Source organism: Pseudopodoces humilis, chromosome 11 (genome assembly GCF_049639895.1).
Source record: "Pseudopodoces humilis isolate 2021_Gansu_Grassland_sample_001 chromosome 11, ASM4963989v1, whole genome shotgun sequence".
NCBI classification, from domain to species: domain Eukaryota; kingdom Metazoa; phylum Chordata; class Aves; order Passeriformes; family Paridae; genus Pseudopodoces; species Pseudopodoces humilis.
Genome location: NC_142210.1, coordinates 23,978,312 through 23,993,122, shown reverse-complemented (window position 1 = coordinate 23,993,122; position 14,811 = coordinate 23,978,312). Strand labels below are relative to the sequence as shown.

At 41.8% G+C, this 14,811-nt stretch overlaps 1 pseudogene; it reads left to right on the top strand.

Moving 5' to 3' along the window:
* Positions 1-2,431: 2,431 nt before the first annotated feature.
* On the top strand, positions 2,432-7,130 carry LOC106628281 (lysosomal amino acid transporter 1 homolog; annotated as a pseudogene).
* Positions 7,131-14,811: the final 7,681 nt, after the last annotated feature.

Here is a 14,811-nt window from a genome sequence, read left to right as displayed (position 1 = left end):
CGGGACCCCGTTCCCGCAGGGATGCGGCTCCCCGGGATGGGATGCTGGGCTCTCCAGAAAGGCACTTCCTTCTCTTCTGGTGTTTGGTTTACCATTGTTAATAAAACCATAAAATCCAAGAATCGAAGAAGCCGGACTGGTTTGGTTTGGAAGGGATCGTAAAGCTCATCCCATTCCAGCCCTGCCATGGGCAGGGACACCTTCCGCTATCCCAGGTTAAGATAAACTGGGACTGTTCTCTGGGAACTGGCCTTGGTTTCCAGGTGAAATCTGGCCAAGCAGAATTCACAACCAGGAGTGTCTAAAATGCTTTCAGACAACAGTTTAAACCAAAACCCAGTGACCAGGTTAATACCGGGACATTCTTGCAGAATCCCTGGTTACTCCACAGCGCGGCTCCACCTTTTCCTTCCCCAGCAGGAATTAACCGGTGAACGCTGTAAAACTGAACCCCTTTTCGGGGCTTGAGCTGTTCTTATCTGCGGTTTAAACACCTTGTACAGCAGCCAAACACACAGCTGACATCCTCACACATCACTCGCCGTGCTGGTTATTTGGCATCCGGAGACTGTGGCACATCTCCCAAATCCCAGGGAAAAGCTTCCTTGTCTGAGCTGCTCCTAAACACGTGGATTTCACTTCAAAACCATTGTCAATTTGTTTACTCACCCCAGAGTAAGATATTAAAATGAGAAAAAGTCCAAACAAGAGGCTCAGGTTATTGATTCCTTGTTCCTAAATACCTTGGACCGTAACAGTGTTGTTTGTAGCTCGACCTCTGCAGAAAGAGATGATGCCAAGGGTCCAAGGTCACACCTTCACTGGAATTTTTCCATATGGAAGTAACCAGTATTTGAGCAGCAATCTAAGAAAGAATATGAGGTTACAGGCAAAGAATTGTTATAGGAACATAAACCATTTTAATGTAATTTTATAATTTGAGAGTTGGAACTGGATGATCTTTAAGATCCCTTCCAACACAAACTATTCTCATGCTTTTCTCATCACTAACAACTTCAATACTACAGGAAGCAAAGAAATGTTCTGGCAGTCTCCTTATCCTCTTTTCATGTGGAGTTCCTGGGTTTGCTCTTCCTGGGACAGGACATTTTGCCAGAGATTTAAGAAAAATAGCATTTTTTTTTTAATACTAAAATTATAGTCTCAGAGACTGGCAACACAAATATTCTGCTGCATATATATTGAATAATAAAACCCCCAAAAATCAAATTTAAATACCGTGTCCTGTTTTAGTGGGTCTGCTCAGCTGCACAGTGCCAGAATGGTATAAAAAAATACTTGAAATACTACCTGCAACATTTTTTTTAACTTTAAAAGCTTTTTTCAAAGACGGCTATGAAGTCTAATAACTTTCCCAGTATAAGCAGAATAAACTGAATATATCCTTCAGGCTCAGGTGATTTCTCAGTCTATAAATGTACATTGTATTTTTATTGTTTAATTGGTTTAGGTCCAATGATGACAGTTCTCTGGAGAGGCAGCCAATTCCTGATGGAAACTTGTTCCAGCATTTAAAGCCACAAAACCCTGAAGTCTCATGGAAAGAAAAAGGAGTTTCTGGCCAATGAGCAAAAAGAGTCCTAATTTTACAGAGAATGATGCTCTGTGAAAACAAATTTTGAAACTTTTTCAAGATTTGAATAATTTGGTGCATAATGGTGGCATAATTTAGGGAGTTTTGGGGGCAGGATCACCCTACATTTGCCTTCTGCAAGTTCTTTATGCTTCCCATGTTTCCTGTGGAGTGTTAAATAACACAAACTGTTTGACACTGTGTTGAGTCACTGATCAGGCTGGATGGATTTTAGTGACTTTAAAACTCACCTGGAATATGAATCATAACTTCTTGTTCATAGCATTATCTCCAAATTAATTGCATGGAACCAACATATAGATAAACATTTTATATAAATATATATTTTTTAAGAGTGAGCAGAATATTCAGAATCTGGGTAAGTACCTCTAAGGAAAATACTGTGTCTTTATTAGCATCACAGTGAACATGAAAAATCAGAGATCTGGTCTTAAATTCCAATAAATTCCCTGCTTTAGCTCATCCTGCAGCAGATTCCTGACCCCTCATCCACCACGAGCTTGGACTCAAATGCTGCAGTGATAAATTTGGAGTGGATAAATATTGGATCCACAAAGTATTTTTCTTTCTTGGAAGTCCAGCTTGTGTCTGCAAGCAGCAAACAGGAGCGAGCATTGTGTGGGTAATGCCTGGTTCACAGTGGCTGTGTTTATTCCCTGGAATTTGGCAGGTTCCTGTGGGAGCTGCTGCATCCGTCTGGATGTGCAGGGCTTTGCACAGAGGATGCTCAGCATCCCTAACCGGATTTGGGGATTTGCACGGGGTGGGAACAGAGGCAGAAATCCCCTCGTGGGATTGGATCTCCGTGCAGGAGTGATGGCTCCTCAGCACCTCCCCAGCAGATTGGGCAGGAATGGAGCGCCCTGCACTTGGCACCTCCTGGAAGAGTGTGCCAGGGATGTGTGGGAGTGCTGGAGCCTTGTCACAGGGCTCACTTCCATTGTCTGCTCACTGCCTGCTGCACTCCCCTAAGTTGAAAGTCTTAAGCAGTTCTCAGATTCAAACATGAGTAATCTTGCCTGAAGCCTTTTGCAAAAGCTGCCTTTTCCTCTTTTTTTCTTTTTTTTTTTTTAATTTTATCTTGGATATGTTCCTCTATCTGCATAATACAGATAGAATAATATGCCAGAGAAGCATGTTGTTCATGTTTGCAAAAATATTTGGTGGTTGACAAATGAGCTTGATGTACTGTGCTGTTGTACTGACTTGACACTAATCTCTGCCACTTAGAGCAAATGAGAATAAATCACCTCTCCTCTCTTATCTTCTCCACCCCGAGTTGTGTGTGCACTTGCAGCTCAAGCTGGCTCAAGGTTTATTTCAATCCATGCTTCCCCACCAATCCTGTCCTGCCAGTTCAGTTTGGGTTGGGAAAAGCTCAGGAGCAGCCCTGGAGTTGGCACTCACACTGAACCACTTGGCCACTGTGTTCAGGTTTCAGACATGCAGGTAGGAGATGACAAGGGGAAAGGGACAGTCATCTCAGCAGCTAAAAATGCCTGGAAAAAAAAAAAGGGATTGACTTCAAAGTCTGTCCCCATAAAGGGGGATATAATTTACAGGCCTGGTAGAAGGGTGCTGGAAATCGAGTGAAATAAAACCATGCTTGCTCAGCTGTCGAACTGCAGAAACGTGAGCTGAAATATTAATTGCAGAGCTTTACATTAAAACTGTCATGTTTGTGAGCATGGAATTCAGCAAGGTATGTCCAGTGGGCTCAGCTTTGGGATTGCTCCCTGGTCCTCACTGTCAGTCTGAATCTCAGCTCTCCAGTTTAGGAGTTTAAGTGGAGCTGTGAACTCCCTGTCCATTCTGAGCCCTTCTGTGTTTAACAGAGGGTTCTCTCTCTTCTGCCATCTATAAACCAAGTCATAATTGCCCAAATATTTACACTGGTGTTTATTTCTGGCAGTGATTTGGTGTTTGTCATTCACATTATGACTGTGAAGCAACATTTCTGTGCAGTTGAGGTATTTCAAATTATTTGCCTACTGAACAAGGAAATGTTTCATTTCTTTCAGATTGTCACTGCTGCTTATTATGTGAGCAAGGACCTAATTATGATTTCACAATTTGTTTACTGTATGCTCAGGAGTCAGAAGGTAACAAAATGTAAGTTTTTACAACAATAAAATGTTCTCTGTGATGTAGCACAGTCTTTATTGAGAGATTTTCCTGCCTCTAAATACAATTTTATTTCAGAGGGATACAAAAATAGAGTGTACAAATCCTGGAGTTCTGAGACCTGTAGCCTCCAGTTTTCCCTTCCTTCTCATTTCTGACCCACACACATCTGTGAATATTTTCTGTGGAGTACTTTCAGTTGATATAGACATAAAAAATGCAATAGGCATTTGGGATCTGGTTCCATATTTTAACTGATTCCATGGTTTTTGTGGAAATATGTGGGAGTTGAAACCAAGCCTCATTTCTTTGTGGGGTTCAGTTGGTTTCCTCCCCGTTGATTGAAAGTGGGCTTTATTTGCTTATAGCATAAAACATGTTGACATCTTCATGTGTTCTGTTTCAATATATGCATTTAAAAAAAAACATATTCCAGGGAAATGAAATTACTGGAGTTGTGCTTGAGCAAACCTTGGCAGTGGCTGGGATGTTCAGCCTGCCCAAGGACTACTGTTTTGTCTGAAATGGAAGACTGCTCTCTTCATATTGTATCAAATCAAACCCATTAACTCATCAATTTAAAAAAAAAAAAAATAGGAAAGAAAATCCATGGTACAGCAGAGGTAACAAAAAGCTGAAGTAAACCAGATGCCTCCCCACAGACTAAATGGGGGTGAAGCAGATTCAGTATGGAAATGATAATAATAAACCTGGAGATAGGGCAATGCTGAGGGATTTCCTTCCTGCTGCCTCCTCTGGAAACAAACCCAGGCTTTGCAGCACAGAACTGCCACTGCCTGCTCCAAAATGATCCAAGCATCAATATCTCACTGAGATTTTCACTTGATTTTACAGTTTATCACCAAGATGTGTGGAAAGAAAGTTACATTCTATTCTGTTCATCAGGTTTGTTTATTAGCTGTTATTTAATCATTAATAAGACATCATTCATAATTGTAATAGAAGAGAGAAGGTGAGAATGAATTTCCTGTCAGGAGCAATGTCCACCAAGTTGTTCCTCAGCAGCTCCTGCAGTGCCACCCTCAGCACTGCAGCAGAGAGCAGGGGTGGGCACAGAGCCCAGAAAAAAGAGGTGGAACTTCCACTGCTGCCAAGAAAAAGAGACATGAAATTCTACCTTTACATTTGCATATTTGTACTGCAAACAGAAAGTGACCTCAAATCAACAGCAGATGTTATTTTTCAGCTAATTTGTTTGTGTGTCATTCCAGGCAGCCCCAGCCTGAGGAATTTGGGCACAGCCTGGATTGTGGGGTGTGGAGCTCTGAGTGTCACTGCCCTCTGTCAGCTGCTCCTCAGGAACCAGCAGCACAACCCAGCAATCCCAAGGAATAATGTCAATTCTTACCTGTTCCCATTTAAAAAAAAAAAAAAATCAACAAAATCCCAGCCAGATGTGTATTGAAAAAGTTTTCCTCCTTTAAAAAATCCTGGTGGATTTTTAAACAAGGATTTAGCAATCATGTATGTGGATGTTTTTCCCACTCATCCCCAAAATAAAGAAGTTATAAAATTGCTTCTTTCAGCAGCTTGCCGTGTCCTTTGGGCCCTGAGGATTCGCTGCTCTGAACTAACAGAACATAAATGTTGTGTCTCTGCCTGTGGGAAATGCTGTAAACATCCACGTGGAGACCACAAAAAAAATAAAACAAAATCAATAAAAGTGGAAAATCACCATTGTAGCTGCAGGAAAGTTCACAGCCCATTCCAGCAGTTTGGTGGCCTTCCTGCTAATGCCAGGGAAATAATTGTAATCCAGCAGCACAGCCCAGCAGGGAGGCAGCTTATTTTCAAAACGCAGCCAGAGTGAGAAAACCAGCAACCCTTACACTGTGAAAAATGAGTATTTTGCTTTCTCCAGACAAGATGATTCATTATTTTTTATTTTTTCGCGGCTCGAGCTACAGTTTTTAGTTTTGGTTTGAGTTATTGTGCCCAGGCTTTTTTAGCAGGAGGACTGGAGTGATATCAGTGTCATATCCCAAAGCCTGGCCCCAGTTTTGATCTGCATTGTTGTGAGATGAAGATTAAACCCTTCCCAGCCCTCTCTGGTCATCTGAAGAGCAGCACTGCTCTGCCTGAAAGGAGTTCTGTCCACAAACTCAGCCTGTGGTCCCTCAGTTTAATCCTCTGAAATGCCTCAGAGCGTTCTTGCCAAAATCCATGTGCTTTTCTTTTCCAGAACTCTCCTGATCTGATTGAAATGCCAGGTTTCATTTGTGGCTGTGTGTCCTGGGCAGCAGATTCCCCCAGCTCCATAAAAACGTGAGTGGCTTTTTGGCTCTTGTTTATTTGATTTTCTGTTCCTTCCAGTGTTGGATCGTCCCTCACACCGAGCCCTCCTCAACTCAAACCTTCTAAAGTTCATTTTTGTGACTGAAAAAAATGGGATATTTTTCTCATTCAGAGAAGGATGATGAGGATTTTAGGAAAATGCTGGTCTTTGATTGCTGGACAAGGATTGATTGGCAGGGGAAGGGGAAGGGAATATTTATAGCTGGATTTATCAGCAGAAATCTGTTTTGTATGATTGTTGTCATGAGCAAGTGGCACCCCCCTTTTCTTTCCCCAAACTATTCCATCATGGGAGTAAAAGTCAGAATTAGAGGCAAATTAGTTTTAAATCTTATCCCCTTTTCACCAAGGTGCCATTACCTTTCTCCACAGCCTCTTCACTATCATTATATTCAAAAATACCCAACAAACACATCAAAAGACCAGAAGATTTTACTTTGTCAATTATACACAGGCATTTTAATTGGTTATAGAAATGATTCATTCATTTCCAAGCCTGTTGATATTCCCTCTCTACCTGGAATGCCACAGTATTTTCAAAAACATCTGCTAAATTGAGTGCTACAGCAAGAGTTTCCTTAAAAACCCTTTACCACTGGGGAGCAGATTATCCTGCTGTTTGCACTGCCACAAAAATGGCATTAATCAGAAATTTAAACACTGTAACAGTTCCTGAATTTTCAGTGACTTGTGCTGAAACTCAGCAATTCAGAGCCCCAGGAAGAGATGGACAAGAATGACTGAAAGTCTCTGAATGGGTTATACCCAAATTATCTCTAACTGGCTACTGTGGGGTACATTTTAACATTTCTTTGTATTTCTAAAAGTGTTATTTTAATAATTTGTGTATAAGATTTGTGTTTGGTTCCAGAGAGGATGCACAGAAGGAGCCTTTTACCTTCTCTTTGCCTTGGTCATGATGGGAAACTGCACCTGTGGACTGAGCCTTGTTCTAAAGATGCCAAAACCTGAATCCTCCTGGGTGCTCTGCTTTGTTCACCTCCTTCCCTGGCTCATTGGGAGCTTTGGAGTTTTGTTCCTTGACATTTTTTTATCATCTTCCTGTTACAGCTAAAGATTCAGGGTAGGCTTGTTAATAAATAGATCAGAAATGAAGTGGATTTTTTTTTAAAATCACTTTTTTGCTAACCTGCTAATAAAATCTTCTTCCTGAACAATAATTTGTACCCATTCTATAATGATAACTCTTACAAGGATAGCAAATTTATAGAAAATGCCAATATTAGAGCTACTTTGAAGAGGTTAATTTATAACTTGGAGATGATAAGTAGACACTAAAAGTTGTCCCCATCATGCTGGGGAGTTTTTATATTTAATATATTCTTACCCACTGTAGTAGTTATTGTTAGCTGTGTTCTTTCTAGGTGGAGCATTGGCATTTTGTGCCCAAGAAATGAAAAGCAAAATCTTTGGAGAAACTTTTGTACCTTGGCTTTAAACACCTGGTGGACAGGAATGGATTGGGACTGTGCTGTACAGTCACCTGTCCTCTTACCAGAGCTTGGATTTGCACTTAAAAGAGTATAAAAAGAAGATTTTCTGATTTTTTTTTCTGTAGGAAGAATTATAGGTTTGTGTGTGAAAACATTTTGGTGCTTAACTCCATGAAGTGGAGCCATAAACCAGGATGGGGCAAGGAGGGATTCCAATCATTTTCTGTTAATCCATTCCAGATCAAAAGCAAGTTCTTCACCAGATTTACCTGGAACTCTTCCAGGAGTTCTGATTCCCAGAAGTTCTGATTCCAGTTGGTGTTGTCTTTCTGATTAAAGGAATTTCAGCAGGCCCTGCAATCAGAGGAGTGACCCGAGAGCCCTGGCCTCGGGATGGGCCCTGAAATTCCTGCCTCATTCCCAAGCCCTGGATGGTGAGCTGGTAAAACCTTCTGCACTACAGAACACAATCCCTCACTGAGGTGGGGACACTGACCTGTGGCTCCTGGCCCATCCTGAAACAAATTCTGATTTTCTCTTTTATGGGACAGTTCATTCTGTGAGCGGATTGTGGGATTCAGGGGGTTATTCCTGAATTTCTCCTGCTCCAGCCCCCAGCTGGAAGCACAAACCAGGCAGTATTTATTTACCCCCAAACCCCCAGAACTTGATTTAGACGACCCTCACAGTACATTCTGCACAGATTTGTCGATGCTTTTCTATGATAGGCTCTGAAAATCAAATTTTTATTGCCCCCAAAGCTCCCCCGCTCCACTCCCAGCCCTGGGACTGCAGTGCCAGCCTGCACGTGACATCAATTCCTGGGTTCTGGCTTGATTGGGGTCTGAATCCAATCTTGTTAATAGTCCTCCAGTTCAAATTGTATTGGAAACAGATGCTTCCAAATCAGGTTGAGGAGCTTACAGGAATCTGGTCAAGTATAAAATGTTGGTTGGGAATGGATGAAGTATTTGTAATCAAGAGAAAACAAAAGCAGACCTCCTGCTTGGAGAGCCCTGAAGGTAAGGAAGGCACAGCTTTTCAGAAGAGCTTCACTGCTGCTTCTTGCCAAGCAAGAAAATAAAAATCTGACAAATTTACCCATCACTTTAGTCCAGAAACCAAAGGGCAGGCTCACCTTGGAAAACAGGAATTAACCCCAAAAGCCCTAATTTCTAAGAGGGAGGTGTTTCATCATTGGTATTTGTGTAACAGTCTGTTTTGAGGAGAAATTGCCTAATTCCAGTCGACTTTATTCCTGATTGTGTCCAGAGTTTCATTAGGTGGAAAATAAACCCTCATTTCTCAAGGTCCAAGGCAGGATTAAGAGTCCACTCACTCTGTGTCTGCTGCACTATTCCTGTGCTTCCATCTGCCACCGACTGATCCTGGAAACAAATGGGTTCTGCTCAGGGCTGGAGCTTTAGCAGGATAACACCACCCTCACCCCAAAGCTTTGCTGGCTGCACTTAAAGGGGTTTGGATGCACAAGAAATTCCCATAATTAATGGGAGTGTCCAATTGTCTGTACAGCATGAGCTGTTCCCTTTGAGAGGAGCTCCATCACCCACATTTGAATTATAAATTGGACTGAGCTTCCTTTTCCAGTCAATGTTTTCTCCCACTTTGCAGCAGGAGATGTTGGGATTCCTCGAGATATTCTGGAGCTTCTCAGCAGTGCTAAACCCAGCTTTGGATTTTAGTGGAGCTTTATGCTCTGTGCATGGCTATTTATATAATATATAAATATCTATATATTTATATGATGTTTCCCTTGTACCCAGGGCTGCAGCCCTACGTGCTTTAAAGTCCTAAATCAGTCCAGCCCTTGGTCTTGGAGCAGCACCACAAAGTGCCTCAATCTAGTGCAAGTTTTTCTGGCAAACTTCATCCTTTCCTCTTATTTCCTCCCCTGTATCCTTCCTCCCCCGTTCCCTCCAAACCCAAACAACTCTGCTTTGTGTTTCCTTCAGAAAAAAAAAAAACCTTCACCGAGATCTTTTCCTTATTTTTTTTTTTTTTTTTTGCTTTGACATCACCCTATTGTCAGGGAATTGTGTTCAGCTCCTCCACATGTTTTCCTTTTCATTAAACAGGCTGTGGCAGGATAGGCAGAGTTTATTCAGCAAGAGCCAAGCTGCTGGACACAGACTCCTCCTGCACCTTTGGAATCTTTGCTATCCCCCCACAAAACATCAGGCTCTGAAATTTAATTACCAGGCTAAAAATAGAAGCCTGGCCTGAGCACTGAGCCAGGAGAGTTTCCCAGCCAGACATTCAACTTCTCTGCACTCCTGTAAATCCTTGGGGTTGCCTCCAGTTTTTAAACTCAGTTTTTAAATTCATCTCAGATTTTTAAATTGCCAGTACATTGTTTAATTTCATGGAACAAAATTTGCTGCAGTGGCTCAGTGGCTGTTGGAAAATTCACCCTGGAACTCACTTTGGTTGTGTCCTCCACTCTGGGCTCTCTCTTGAGCTCTGAAAGTTCCTGGCTTCAATATTTTGACAGTTTAGCATTTTATTTTTATTTTTTTTTTTAAGAGGCAATGCATTTGCTGCAAAAACATTCTGGAAATTCTCTTTGCTAAGCTGCACATAATTAATATTTAATATTTATTCACCTCCTGAGCCCTGGGGCTGTTGCCAATGTGAAGGCTCAGGGTGCTGCAGCCCTGGGGATGGCTTTTCCAACCTTCAAATTCCATGATTCTGTCATTCTGGAATCCATGGTGGCACTTCCAAGAGGTTTTCCCAGTTCACAGGGAAAAAACCTCTGTTAAAAACCAAAGTGCTTTGTACCAAGCTCAGAACTCAAGTACAAAACTCCTCAATTACCCAGCAAAACTTGTGGAGAATTGTAATTATTCTGTATTTAAAGGCTGTCTGCGCTCCAAGTCTATAATTTTCACCATCAGGAGGAAGGACAAGGACACACTTGTTAATTCTTTTGAGATGAGCAGTGTTTCAATGGGGATAAATAATTATGTCTAATTGCACAACTGGTGTTGAAGACTGCTCTAAATGTTGAGTCATTTGTTGTCTGAGTGTCAGACTGGAAATTTGACTGCCTGGAAGTTGTGCAGGAGATGAGAATTGTGCTCTGTGACCAGGCCCTGTTTAGCTATTGCAAAGAAGAGTTTTTAAATAAATTTTCATAACTTTTTCTCTCTTTTTCTCCTCTCCTTTTATACATTTGTGGGCTGATCATGAAGCTCCTTTGATTTCAGGTAACTTGATGGGACACGATGCACATTTTGGTTTTAAATGATAAAAGCTAATCAAAAATAAATTTGTTTTTAAATAATAAACTAATGAATTGTATTTAAATTCCAAAGCCAAAAGCACACACTGAATATGAAATGTTTTCCCTGGGTTTTTGAGGATCCACCTTGGAGAACTCCATTACTTTATTAGTTTCAGTCTGCATTTCCCTGATTTCTGGGGTGAGTAGAGGGAATTAAAAATTAACTTTTTCAGTCTATAAATTAAAATGTGATTTGTTGTCCTCCCAGATTTATCTGCTGTACACATGAGATTAGCAATCTCCTGCCTGGCTGTGATTGAAACCATGACTTGTTCCTTCTTAATGCCCTTAGAATTTCTTCTTCCATCATTTCTTCAAAGATTATTTCTCCTTTTATTGCTGCTCTGTGTAATCCTATTTTGGGATGTCTTTTTATCCCCATTTCATACTGCTGGTTAGAACAGCCAAATGTGGGGTGTATAAACTTGCTGTGATTTGAGGCTTTTGACTGGAAATAATTTGAATTTTTAAATGTGAAGCTGTGGTAATTATTTACCGATAGGTCATAGATAAGTAATTACTGTGTATGGGTTAAATCAAGGTTTAGGCTTGAGAAAATGTTATTTCCATGCTCAGATATTCCAGGTTAGAGATCCTGATCACCTCTTCCTTAATCCCAGGAAAACACAGCACGGAGCTCCCATCCCAGCTACTTCATTGGAGAGAAAAGTGCCTTAAATCTTCTTGATTTATTTTACTAATTCTTCCCTGGTGCTGCTTGTAATCCGAGATTAAAGGGCATTGTTTGCTAATTTCCTTGTTTTAACTATCATGGAAATCTCATTAACTAAAGGAAACATCTCAAATATCTCCAGGGCTTTATTTTTAAACAAATTAATCCCATTTTAAACAAATTCACCCCACCACAGTTCTCTGCTGTCATCAGAAGGCTCCTCCAAGCTGGAGTTTCTCCTGCTTGTTACATCCCAGGTTTGATCTCTTGCTCAGTAAGAAAACCGTGTCTAAAATAAGAAAACCTTGTCTAAAATAAAAAACCCATGTCTAAAATAAGAAAACCGTGTCTAAAATAAGAAAACCGTGTCTAAAATAAGAAAACCATGTCTAAAATAAGAAAACCGTATCTAAAATAAAAAAACCATGTCTAAAATAAGAAAACCGTGTCTAAAATAAGAAAACCATGTCTAAAATAAGAAAACCTTGTCTAAAATAAGAAAACCCTGCTTTATTTGCACTTTCTGCCTTTCTCTTGGAAAGTGAAGTTTTCCCAAGCCCATCCTTGTGTTCCCAGTGCTGAGATTTGTTACTGGGAGTTGGTTCAGCACGAGTGTGGAGCAGGCACAGCCACAATCAGCCCCTCTCATTCCCCCTGTCCCTGATCTTCAGCATCCTCTGGAAGCACCAAAAGCTGCTCCCATCATTTTTTTGGTACAAGCCCCGTGAGAGGGACAGCAAATGGAAAATGTGGAGAGGACATGGGGTGTGCTTGGTGTTGCTCTGTACTTGTTTGTTGCTGTGGGATTTTTCCCTTCTCAAAAGGGAGTTTCCTTTATCTCAGTTCTGTTTCAGCAAAGATTCTCCAAGGGCTCTTTTGCTTCTTGTTTCTTGTGTTTATTCATATATAATTAAAAGACTTGGCAGGTTTTTTTGCACAAGTTCAGCCCAACACAGCCTGGCTCACTTCGGCTTGAAAAGCACAAAATGACCCCAAAATTTGCAGTTCTTTTATCTTTATACTTACTATCTCCCAATTTACAATAGACAGGTAAATTATTTTCCTTAGTGACCCAATGACCCATCACCTGTGTGCTGCACTGTGACATTCTCTGTCCAATCACCTATTATCACCCAAAAACCTCTAGAAGAAGAAGATGAAGAAGAAAGAAGGACAAGAGACAACACCCCAAATCCTCCATCTTGTCTTCTGTTTTCTAAACTAATTTAAACTCTAAACGAACTTTTTCACCCAGTGATTTCTGAAAACTCTCTAATCTACACTTACATTTTTAGCTTTTCTATTTAACAGTTTTTTTCAGGGTGTTATATGAAATTCAGTGTTTTCTTGGGTATCAGAGCCAGGAATCAGAGACAAGGGCACACTCTGTGCCTCAGACTCCAACACCCGGACCAGTGGGTGACATCCCAGCAAGCCTTCCCCATCCTCCCAGGGACAGAGGCTGGGAAGGGATGTCCTTAAAAATGTTATTTATAAATAAAACCTCATTAAAAAAAAGGCCTTGTAAAATCAAGCCTTGTTGTTTTGGCTAACAGCTAGCCCTAAGAAGTTCCCCCAAGAAAAAGAATTGTAAGAATGAGAATCAATTTATGTAACAATCTATTCTTATATAAAATAACTCTCACCCATATAAAAAAATTAATTCTACTCATATAAAACATTCACTTCCCAAAAAACAAAAATGTAAACATATCTAAAAAAAAAATAAAGCTTAATAAACATATACACTAGCCATTAGCAACCAATGAACTAAATTTCAATCAATTACTAACCAAGTCAAACACAGTGCCTTCTAATATTCATATAAATATAAACAATATAAATAAAAATTCAGCAATTCTCAACAAAACCCCAAATACCTTCTTCTCAATTTCTATTCCTGCACAGGGAGGGCTCTGGCTCAGGGAGGGCAGGGCTGGGGGACCCTGCCAGGAGAGATTGGATTTGGCAGCTGGCAGGAAGAGGCAGCCAAGGATCCAGCCCTGCCCAGGCTGCTCCTCCTGCTCCAGAGCCTCTGGGTGACATCCAGGGGTTTTATTCCCAAAGCCACTGATGGACACGGCCCTGCTCACTGCATGGATGGGCAAGCAGGAGAGCAGGGATCCCTGGGCTCAGGGAGCCTTGGGACAGCATCCAAGCTGCAGGAACAGCCCAGTTCCCTGCTCTGAGCTGGGATAAACTGGGATTGCTGCAGGAACAGCCCAGTTCCCTGCTCTGAGCTGGGATAAACTGGGATTGCTGCAGGAACAGCCCAGTTCCCTGCTCTGAGCTGGGATAAACTGGGATTGCTGCAGGAACAGCCCAGTTCCCTGCTCTGAGCTGGGATAAACTGGGATTGCTGCTGGAACAGCCCAGTTCCCATCCCTGTGCTGGGATTGCTGCAGGAACAGCCCAGTTCCCTGCTCTGAGCTGGGATAAACTGGGATTGCTGCAGGAACAGCCCAGTTCCCTGTTCCATGCTGGAATTGCTGCTGGAACAGCCCAGTTCCCTGTTCCATGCTGGAATTGCTGCAGGTTTGTGTCCCCTGGCCCTGGGAGGGGACAGGGATGCACCCAGACATTCCCTGGCAGCACAGCACTCCCTCCAAAGGCTCTGGAGCTGTCCCCTGGAAGCTGCTGCAGCTTCTCCAGGTCCCAATCCTTGAGTTTCCCAGCTGACATCGTGGGGTTAAGGAGCCCCATCACAGCAGGAGAGTTAAATCCAGCCCCTGCTGGGGGGTGTTAAGGGAATCTTAATGGCAGGAGGGAGGATTCATGAATATTAACAGCTTGTAGTGCCTCGGTGTCCATCGTGTGGCTGCTGTGAGAGGCTGCTGGAAATGTATGGGATGGAGACAGGGCATTGATTCACTCCAGGATGAGGGGGGTCGCCCTAATGTGCTCCAAACAGCTTTTAAATAATGACTGCGGAGGAATTAAGACCAGTTTAATCCGACTAAATAATACTCCTAATGATAAACCATTAAAATCAAGTTGACTTTTAGATTCTAGCAATTGTATCAGACAAGGTGATTACACTCACCATCAGTATTGATAATCATTAAAATAGATTAAACCATGGACTGAGAAATGAGAGATGCTGGGTGACTCTGGCACAAACGCTGCTTTGACTTTCCAGCAGAGACTTTCCTGCTCCCTGGAACTTCCTGCTGCTCCCTGGGGATTCAGGGGACCTTGAGAATGAGCAGCTCTTGAAACAGCACATTTTGTCTCAAAATGTCTTTGGTGGGTGGCTGCAGACAATGGGAAGGAAAAGGAAAGAAGGAAAAGGATTGTGTGGTCTTGCCTTGGTCCATCTGCT